The sequence below is a fragment of the Micromys minutus genome, assembly GCF_963924665.1.
Source record: "Micromys minutus genome assembly, chromosome: 2".
Classification (NCBI taxonomy): domain Eukaryota; kingdom Metazoa; phylum Chordata; class Mammalia; order Rodentia; family Muridae; genus Micromys; species Micromys minutus.
The window spans coordinates 52,130,819-52,141,003 of NC_137971.1; the positions used below are offsets into that span (position 1 = coordinate 52,130,819).

General features: G+C 44.4%; 1 long non-coding RNA gene across 1 annotated transcript; it reads left to right on the forward strand.

Moving 5' to 3' along the window:
• Window positions 1–3,312: 3,312 nt before the first annotated feature.
• LOC308417161 lies at window positions 3,313–7,366 on the forward strand. The gene is made up of 2 exons (XR_013974938.1): window positions 3,313–6,211; window positions 6,351–7,366. It is a non-coding gene; the product is annotated as an uncharacterized lncRNA (long non-coding RNA).
• Window positions 7,367–10,185: the final 2,819 nt, after the last annotated feature.

Genomic DNA, 10,185 nt, shown 5'->3' on the forward strand with positions numbered 1-10,185 from the left:
TCACTTTCAGGGTCACTAGTCTTCCAGGTCACAGGCAGGAAGTCTAAAATCCTCCCTCTTCTCGCTCCACCCCTTTGTTTACAGAATAAGCATCTTCCGGTCCCGGCTCTCCTCTCTTGCACATTTGGAAATTACCACTCAGAAGTTATGAGGTTGGGCCCAAGGTCACAGGGATGTTTGTTAGTGATGTGCCTGCCAGGAACTCAGAGCTTCTGCTTTTGGCCTGGGCTCCTTTGAGGAGAACGGCAGATTCTCCTTTTGTGTTGGTGGTGCCCTGTAAGCCAGCCAGGACTGCACAGTGAGACCCTCTATAAAAAAAAAAAAAAAAGGAAAAGAGGATTAGGCATGACATAGGTTGTCTACCTAGCAAGCTTGAGGTCTTGGGTTCAATTCTTAACATTGGAAAAAGAAAATCCCAGAAAAGCCCCACTAAACAAAGAGAGGCAAGAATCAGAGTGGTTTGGAAACTACCAAAGCCTGTTTGTGAAGTAAAAAGAAGGGGGGAAGACAGCAGGCATTTGGGTCCCCAGCAATTAGAAAAAGATAGTCCAGAATGTTCTCTAGAAACATTACTTCTCATGGGATGATCACTGGGAACTTCCTCTTTCTTTGCAAACCATGTCTTTTGGATGAGTTTCTGGAGTGACCCTGCTGCCTGTTTCTCTTTGAACCCTGGGCACAACTATTCCAACAGCAAGGAAAAGGCTGATGTGTGAAGGAATCTCAGCGATGGGTGACAGAGGGGGACAGTGGAATGCTTGCCTAGTTTACCCTATCTGCAGCGGTTCCAAAACAACAAAACAAATCTCTAGTTTTTGCCTCAGGTGAGTCACCTCTTTAATCCCAGCACTCAGAAGAAAGACTACTGAGATCTCTTTTGAGTTTCCAGGCCAGCCAGGGATAGAGAGTTTCAGGACAACTTGGCTGTGAGACCCTGTCAACAAAACACGCCATGCTATACATTTTAACTTTTTCCCCCTTAAACCTAGGGTCTCCCATGATGCCCTGGCTCACCCCGAACTTCCTATTCTCTGGAACTTGCAGAGACCCCACACTATCCTTTTAAACACTGGCTGCATTTCTCTGGCCTCTAGAACATGTTTTAGGCCCTCCCCCAGCAGAGGCAAACTAGAAACAGAAGGTCGGGGGAGGAGAAGGAGGTGGATTGAAAATGAAGGATGAACACCTTCTGTTCATTAACTTGGCCTAATTTTAGATGAATCACAAACTCCCTAGACTCAAATCACTGCCTATAATTCAGGTGACTCAAGTTTTTGTCCTTTCAGAACTCAAATTCTAAAAATTTCCAGGCCCAAAGCATCCATCAAGTGTGCATCTAGAGGGAACCATGGGCACTCAGTAACATTCCGTTCTTTAGGGCTTTTTACAGACAGAAACAGAAAAATAGGGCAGCTTTGCAAGGGTCAGAGAAAGCTGCTTAAACAAGCCCCAGGCTTCCTAACACACTTTAATCCCAGTGCTTGGGTTCAAGGCCAGCCTGGTCTACAGAGTGAGTTCCAGGTGGGGCAAGGCTACACAGATAAACAGTCTCAGAAAATAAACATAACAATAGAAAGAAAGCGAGTGAGCTCAAATTTGCTGTGGCTATGGGATGGGAGGCATGGCCTGGAGGTCTAACGTAGACCAGCCCCAGCTTTGCTAGAGCCCCACCTTAATCTAAGGGGGCCTCCCCTTTAGTTTTAGGAGTATTCATGAATTTTGTTATCAGTGACCATCTCGGCCTGTTCGGTTATTAAGCCCTCTCTGTCTATCCTCTTAAAGCCTCTGTCCAAACCTCCCTATTTACAGGTTCTAGAACGTAGATCTGGGGAGCCAGTCTGTGACTGCCTCTCTGTGCCTCGGGGTGCTGTTTCCCAGAACTCCCATCGCTTTTCTAAAAACAGAGGTCGCCTCCAGCTTACTGCATCAACCCGAGACTCGCTTCCCTTCGAGAATTCTAGAATATAAAGTCAACGCACAAGCATTCCATGTATGTATGATAACACTTAATGGATGACATGGAGACCAAAAAAAGCCAGCTCAGTGGGCCCCGCAGTAAGGGGCGACCTGGAAACAGCAGCACAGGCCCCAAGCAGCTGCCCTGCCCCCATACCAGTCATTCCCGCACCTAGGTCCAGGCGCTTGGGGGCGGGGCGGGGCGTGCCTGCGCAGCGAAGCTCTGCGGCAAAACTTTGCCTAGACCGGCTGGAACCGGTTAGAACCGGCCGCGCCCGCCTGGCCGCCAGCTCCGGATTCTGCGCTTCACAAAGGGAGGCGGCGACTCACGACTCGCGTATCCTTGCGCCTGCCCCTCCCCCCTTTGTCCCTGTGGCGCGCTCCGGGGTCCTTTCAGCCCCCCCCCCCCCCCCCCGCGCGGTCCGCTCCCCCCAGCCTGGCGATCGCTTCGCCATGGTCCCCTGGAGAAAGAGAAAAGCATCAGCTTGTAGAGACGCCCGTTCCTTTCCGTCGTAAATTTAGAAAAGAATGAGGTCAGGAAACCTAAAGCAATGCAACCCGAAACCCGGCCGCCATGGGCCGGGCTCTGACGGTTCCTGGCGCCGTGAGGGTTGTGCTCGGCGAGGCCAGCAAGGTCACCGTGTCCTCAGAAGCAGCGACCCTCGCTTGGCTAGACGGAGACCGCAGCCTCGCGTCTTGGGCCGGCTGATGGGCTTTGCTAGTTTGGAACGAGGACCTGGCAGCCTAAATGGCTGACGTTTGCAAGCATCAAAGGGCTGTTAACCCAGGCTCAGGATAAAGTCGTGGGCAGCCGTCCCTGCAGGTCGGTGTTCTCAGCTCCCAACTACAACTCAGTACTAAGCAAAGTGCTATCACCTCAAACAACTCGCAGGGCCAGCTCATTCTCGAGAAACCTCCATTTTGTTTTGTATGAAATGGCTGCCGCTCTGGGATTTACAAAATGGAAACGAAAGCCGTCGGGAAACCCACTTCAAAGAGCAATAGAGTATCCACTGTCCTCCAAGGGAAACGCAAAAGGTGTTGAAATATCTGACAAACGTTGGGCTCCCGGTTTTTAGTAGCTATTCGTGTTTTTCATCTTGTGACCAAAAACCTTAAACCTATTGGTACTTATTAGTATAACTTAAATATTTCCTCTGTATTAGCAAGGTCTGGAGGCCCACACAGTGCCAAGAAAAATCTAGAAACTTAGAAGTCAAGCTCTACATTTAACTCGCTGAGGAACTATTTTTCTTCCTTTACCGAGATGGTGGAGGGTTACTAGGTTCCGGTGGCGTGATGCGATCCTTCCCAATAAATACGGGAGCTCCGGGCTGTTCGTCAGGCATTCAGGCAGCGAGAGCAGAAGAAGCTGGTGAGGCAGGAGACTCATCCTAAGGAATTCTCAGATAAGTTTTTATTTAAAAAGATTAAGAAATAAAAAGAAACTAAGACTTTAAACCTAATAGAGTAGGTTGTTGAGATAATACTTAGCTTTACTAGTTTAAGAAGATTTTAAAAATATGAAGGCCTATTTAAACAGTTTGGAAAAGGAAAAGAGAAGAAAAATATTTGTATAGTATGATGGAGGCTGACCTGAATTTTATCCAGAGCAGTTTAGAAGATTGTAAAGGGAGGTATTGTGGAGTTTTTGTTTAGAGGTTCTAGTTTAAAGGTCAGCCTTGTTAAGAGCTACATTTAAGCCAAGGTTACCTAAACAGAATCTAAATGGCGTTTAAAACCGTCAGGTTGTAGACAATACTTTGAAAATGAGAAATGAGGCGTAGTTTAAAAGATTGAGAAAAACAAGTTGAAGGCCTGATGGCCCAGAATTTTTGAAAGCCTGAGTTTGAAGGGGGAAGGTAGGTTAGCATTTTGGAGAAAGATTAGAAAATGGAAGTGGAAAATGAAGACAAGTTCAGGAAGGTGAAGAAAAAACTGTAGAGAAGATAGGAAAATAGAAGACGAAGACTTTAGAAGACAAAGGTATTTAAACGCACAGGTAGGAGGAAGAAAACTAGAAGATAGAAAAACGAAAGTTCAGACAACTTTGGATGCCAGCATTCAAGATAGGCAAAGAACATGAGATTGAGACCAAAAGTAAAGTCAGAAGGAAATTATTTTTAAAGCCATGAGCTGAAATTTCTGATGGAGTCAACAGTTGAGTCTGTAGACAGCCACTTTACAAGAGTGAAACTAGCAGTCAAAGCTACTAAGATGGAAATAATTAAAAGTTAAGGCAGAATGCGTTTGAAGAGTTAGAAGATTAGAAGCCTTAACTAGTAGCTTAATTTTGTTCTGATAACTAAAGGACTTTTGATAAGTTTCAAGATTGTCAGCATTTTGCATTGGACTTGAGCTGAGGTGCTTTAAAAATCTTAACGACTAGCGTTGGCAGCTGACCCAGGCCTACACAGAAGTGGATTCAGTGAACCTAGGAAGACAGGAGCGGCAGACAGGAGCCCCGAAGCCAGTTTGGTGAAGCTAGGAAGGACTGAGGAGCCAGCAGCAGCAGTGCGTGGTGAAGATAGCCCAGGAAGCAGTGCGGTTCGGTGGAGGAAGCTAGGAAGAAGCCATGACGCTGAGGTGGTGAAGCTAGGAAAGGATTCCAGGAAGGTGGACCAGATGGAGGTGGTGATGAAGCTAGCTGGCGTCTTGGCTTGTCAACTGCGCGGAGGAGGCGAGCAGGCATTGTGGAGAGCATAGATAGCGGCTCCTAACCAGCATGCCAGTGTGCAAGAGAGGCTGCAGGGAGAGCATGTGGTGCGGTAACGCCGGTGAGGTCGGCCACGCGGTGGTTTTCTGTAACTTGAGGATGGTAACTTGTTTACTTTGCCTTTATAGTAATGGGGAAGTCGTACACTTCTGTCTTTAAAGAGATGTATCTGGGGCTGTAGGTCTTTCTGGGTGTTGTAGGTTTTTCTTTTTCAGGGTTATGTCCTTGCATCTTGTCTGAAGCTTTTGAGGGCAGACTGCCAAGGCCCAGAAGAATGGTAGCTGGCAAGTTTTGTAAGAAGTTTTAGTTTTGTGAATAGATGATCTACTGCAGTCTTCTGCAAGTCTCACTACTGTGTAGGGGAGGTAATTGGGCAAAGTGCTTTTGGGGGGATGGGACAAAATATATTTCGAGTTCTTTTCCCCTTAGGTCTGTCTAGAATCCTAAAGCCAGATGACTCAAGGGAACCAGGAAAAAAAGAAAATCCAGTATCAGGATAAGCAGAACTCAACAGGTTTACAATTAGAAATAGAGGATGAGTAGTTTTCACATTGTGGAGGAGCTAATTGGCAAATGGCTGGTAGTTCATTCTTGCCCCCCTCCCTTAATGAGACAGTAAAATTCCTAATCTTTTAAACATTTCTATTTGGGAATGAATGAAGGGAGGAGTGGGTGGGGGGAAATGTTTTTTTTCTAAGATTTTCCACAGATGCTATAGTTCTGTTGGCACTGGGTTAGAGAAGGCGTGTACTGCTATGCTGTTGTTGGCACGACACCTCAGGGACTGGAGCTGCCCTTTGTCCTTGGAAGAGTTTTCCCAGTTGCCACTGAAGTACTGCACAGTGCAGCTTTGGTTCACAATCACCTCAGGAGAACTTCAGGAGCTTGACTAGGCCAGATGTTGAAGTTAAGTTTTCAAGCATCATGACTTGTAACATTTCATTAAAAGGGGAGGGGCCAAACTTAGTTGGCTGTGGCCTGTTGTATTTGGGTGGGGGGGAGGTTAGGTAATTGTTTAGTTTATGATTTCAGATAATCATACCAGAGAACTTAAATATTTGGAAAAACTGAGGAAATCTCAGCTTTCAAGTTGGCAAGTAACTCCCAATCCAGTTTTTGCTTTTTTTCTTTCTTTGAGTTGGGCAGCTGAGGAAGATTGCCCTGGGTATTTCCACCAGTCAGATATTGTGGGCAAGGAAAGTAAATCACAACAGTTGTGTCTTACCTTGAAAGTGTGTAGGGCTTGGGGGTTGGTCTGGCCACTGGAATGGTGTGAAAGCTATAGTGGGAATTCTTTTGAAACTACTGGATGTAGATTGTAGTGTGTGGTTCTCTTTTGAAATTTTTTTCAGGTGACTTAATGTATCTTAATAACTACTATAGGAACTTCAGAGCAGAGGAAGTGGCTTTAATGACCCTGAAGGGATTTCTTCTGGTGATAGCTTTTATATTATCAAGTAAGATTCCACCTCAGTTCTGTATGAGCAAGTCTTTCCCTAGTGTAGGAGATGATTTTCCTTGACTAAACAAGATGTAAAGGTATGCTTATTTTTTTTTGTGCATTGTATACTTTGTATTTATTTGCAATTTATAATGTAAGATTATGAAAGTCAGCCTGATGTCTTTTAGAGGGTGGGCTTTTGTTGATGAGGGAGGGGAAACCTTTTTTTTTCTGTAGCCCTTTTTCAGATAACACCAACTGAGTCATAACCAGCCTGGCAGTGTGATGACGTAGATGCAGAGGGAACAGCTCCTTGGTGAATGATAAGTAAAGGCAGAAAAGATAATGTCATGTCTCCATGGGGAATGAGCAGGAACCTGAGATTACTACTGATGGAAAGTCTGCATATGCAAAAATTTAAGCAAGTGAAAGCAACCAGTATTAAAGTTCTGGAAATTACCTTTAAAAGTTAATGGCTTACCAAGCTTTATCCACAAAGTAAAGAGTTGATGAAAACAGTGACGACTAAATGTTCATCTCAACTGCTTTTACAAAAGCAGAATAAAAATGAAGTAAAGATGCTACGTTACTCCTGGAGTAAAGAAGCTAAGCTTACTGAGGAGTGGGATCGAGTGGCTTGAGGCGGTGCAGTGTGCCAATCTTTCGTTTGCCTCAGACAGGTTTCTCTTCGTAAGCAGAAGAGTTGTTTGATTTCATCTCGGAGCAGGAAACAGCAGACTGCTGTTAACAGATAAGTTTAACTTGAATCTGCAGTATTGCATGTTAGGGATAAGTAAGTGCCTTTTAAATAAGAGCTGTGGAGGTATTAAATGTTACTCACCTGTCCCCTTAGAGCAGTCAGGACTGAGCAGTTTCCCATCCAGCCTTTTAAAAAGTCTAACTAAACCTTGTGCCAATGGGCTTTCATGATGGGATAGTGAATAAATGACGGCGTTTCCATCCTAAATCTCATTGCAAACGCCTCCCTCACACACTAGTGCCTGCTTTAATTACATTGTTTACAGAATTAAGGAGTCTTTATCATTTGAATCTCTCGGAAGACCCCATGAAAGGTACATAGCATTCATTATGTGCTGAAAGTCAGATGTTTATATTGCTAAAATTTAAATGTGCTCAATGTACTTGTGCTTAAAATCATTAAATCATACAAATTAATAAAACACTTTACTAGAGAATGTATGTATTTAGAAGGCTGTCTCCTTATTTAAATAAAGTTTTGTTTGTTGTCTGTAGTTAGTGTTGGGCAATTTTGGGGGGAATGTTCTTCTCTGATCTTTTCAGAAACTTTGTCTACGAACACTATTAATGGACAAGATCAGGACTTGAGCAGAAGACCGAATTTAACTTTAAGGCAGGAAAGACAAATTTTATCCTCCATGCAGTGATGAGCATTTAATAATTGCAGGCCTGGCATAGGCCCTCTAACTAAGGACTAAGTACCTTAGGCAGGTGGGAGAGGATGGTCAGAGTAAAAGGTAACTACATATTTTGTTTCCAGAAAGTCAGGGGTCTAATTTGACCATGGCTAAACATCTAGGGTAAGACACTTTCCCAATTTCCAAATGTGCATGTTGAGTTTAAATGCTTCCGACCATCTCATCCACTGTAGCCTTTTTGTCACCTCACTTGAGCCACGAGTTGGGTCGGGCATGTGGGTTTTTAAAGAGTTTTCCTTTGCAGAGGCCTCATTTCATCCTTCATGGAGCTGCTCAGGACTTTTGATTGCATATAAGCGCTTGCCTCTGTCTTCTGTTCTGCTAGTGAGTGTGTGAGACCTTGCAGTGAGTTTGTTTTTTCCTGGAATTTGGAGGGAAGGGAGGAGGGGGATGGGGCTTACTTGTTCTAGCTTTTTTTTACAGACCACACAGAATGCAGGTGTCTTGACTTCAGGTCTTGTCTGTTCTTTGGCAAGTAATATGTGCAGTACTGTTCCAATCCGCTGCTATTAGAGTGCATTGTGACCCGACTGGAGTATGGTTAAAGCTGTGTTTTCCCCAAATGTTTGGAGTAGTGATTGTTGGAGAACCCATGAGTTATACAGGCTGAGTGTTGAGGAAATGGCTCTGCAGCTTTAAGTAACAGTGTTTGTGATTGAAGCCAAGTCCCTTTGCTGTGCTGCTTTAGGTAAATGTCTTTGTTCATTTCTGGTGAGGGGGTGGGAGCACTGAAGCCTTTAGTCTCTTCCAGATTCAACCTAAAATCTGACAAGAAATAAATTCAGACAAGCAACATTCTTGAAGAAATTTTAACTGGCAAGTGGAAATGTTTCTAATAGTTCCATGGTCTTTAGTGCATTGTCTTTGTAGGTGTCTCTCTCCCCTCCCTTGGTCTTAATTCTTACATACAGGAACATTGAAAACAGCAGACATCTATTCAAGGGGCCAGAGAAACCAGACCCAGTAAGGAAAAATAGCCCATTTACTTTAAATCGATAAGTGAAGCAGACATTCCATTTTCAATGTGGGGATTGGGAAGCCCTAGTTCTTTCAGATGTACTTCAGACTGTAGAAGGAGCTTCCAGTTGAATTGAATTCACCAGTGGACAAATGAGGACAACAGGTGAACGAGCCTTTTCTTGTTTAAGATTAGTTACTGGTAAATTAGTGTTGAATCCTCTTCAGCTTTATGCTGGAGCAGCTAGCATGTGATGCATTGTTGGCCTTGGGGTGGAGGGGTGAGGTGGGCGCTAAGCCTTTTTTTAAGATTTTTCAGGTACCCCTCACTAAAGGCACTGAAGGCTTAATGTAGGACAGCGGAGCCTTCCTGTGGCAAGAGTCAAGCGAGCAGTGTTGTATCGAGACCAAAGTGGTGTCATGGTTGGTTTTAATTAGCGGTGAGGACTACCCTACCGCAATACCCTACTTGGGTTGAAGCATCCAAAGAATACTTGAGAGGCCCTGGGCTTGTTTTAACATCTGAAAAAGGGCTGTTTTTATAGCAGCTGTTAACAGCCCAAACCTCAAGTTGTGCTTGAAGGGGAGGGAAAAGGGGGAAAGCGGGCAACCAGTTTTCCCTAGCTTTTCCAGAATCCTGTTACAAGGTCTCCCCCACAAGTGATTTCTCTGCCACATCGCCACCCTGTGCCTAATCACAGACCCTTCACCCCTCACCTTGATGCAGCCAGTAGCTGGATCCTTGAGGTCATGATGCATAATCGGTTTCAAGGTAACCATGGTGCCAAGGTCCTGTGGGTTGCACCTGAAAAGGCCATTTTTTTCCCCTTGCCTGTTAATTTAACATTAAAAACACAGCTAAGTAGCTAAGATAGATGTTTTATACATAGCACCTATTCAGACTAAACAGTCATTATAGTAATGTTTAATATGAATTATGGGTGGGAATATAGAAAGTCAGCAAGCCTCTATAGGGAGCTGTTGGGGTGGGATTGCAAAAATTCTCTGCTAAGACTTTTTCAGGTGGACATAGACTTGGCCAAGCTAGCATCTTAGAGGAAGCAGATTCTTCAGTAGGGTTGTAAAGGTTTTTCTTTTCCTGAGAAAACAAAGTTTGTTATCTCAGGTTTTGCTTTTTGGCCTTTCCCTAGCTTAAAAAAAAAAAAAGCAAAAGATGCTGGTGGTTGGCACTCCTGGTCTCCAGGACAGGGTTCAAGTCCCTGCGGTGTCTTTGCTTGACTCTTAATATCATAAGGCCTTGACGATTTTCTTGGAGGGCTCAAAGGCTCCGGATATGGGAGGCGACATCACTGGAAAACTGCCCAGCATCAGAGTAGAACTGGAGTAACTTGATAACTGCATTGTCTTTTTCAGGTTATGCCCAAATTCACCTAGTATTGAATTGACACTTCCTACTGGAATACTTTGATTTTATGAAATAAAAACTAATAATCTCATCTTACTGTGTGGTTCTTTTGTGTATGAAACCCAGGCTTACTCCTAAGTCTTACTAGGCTGAATTTCTGATCTGCCTCATCATCTCAACAAACCCACTTTGGTTTCTCAGGCTTGAAGGGCTGCATGACTTTAACTTGATAGATATAAGGACAGGCCCCTAGGTCCCAGGTATGCCCTTCCTGTTGCTCTCCCCTCTTACT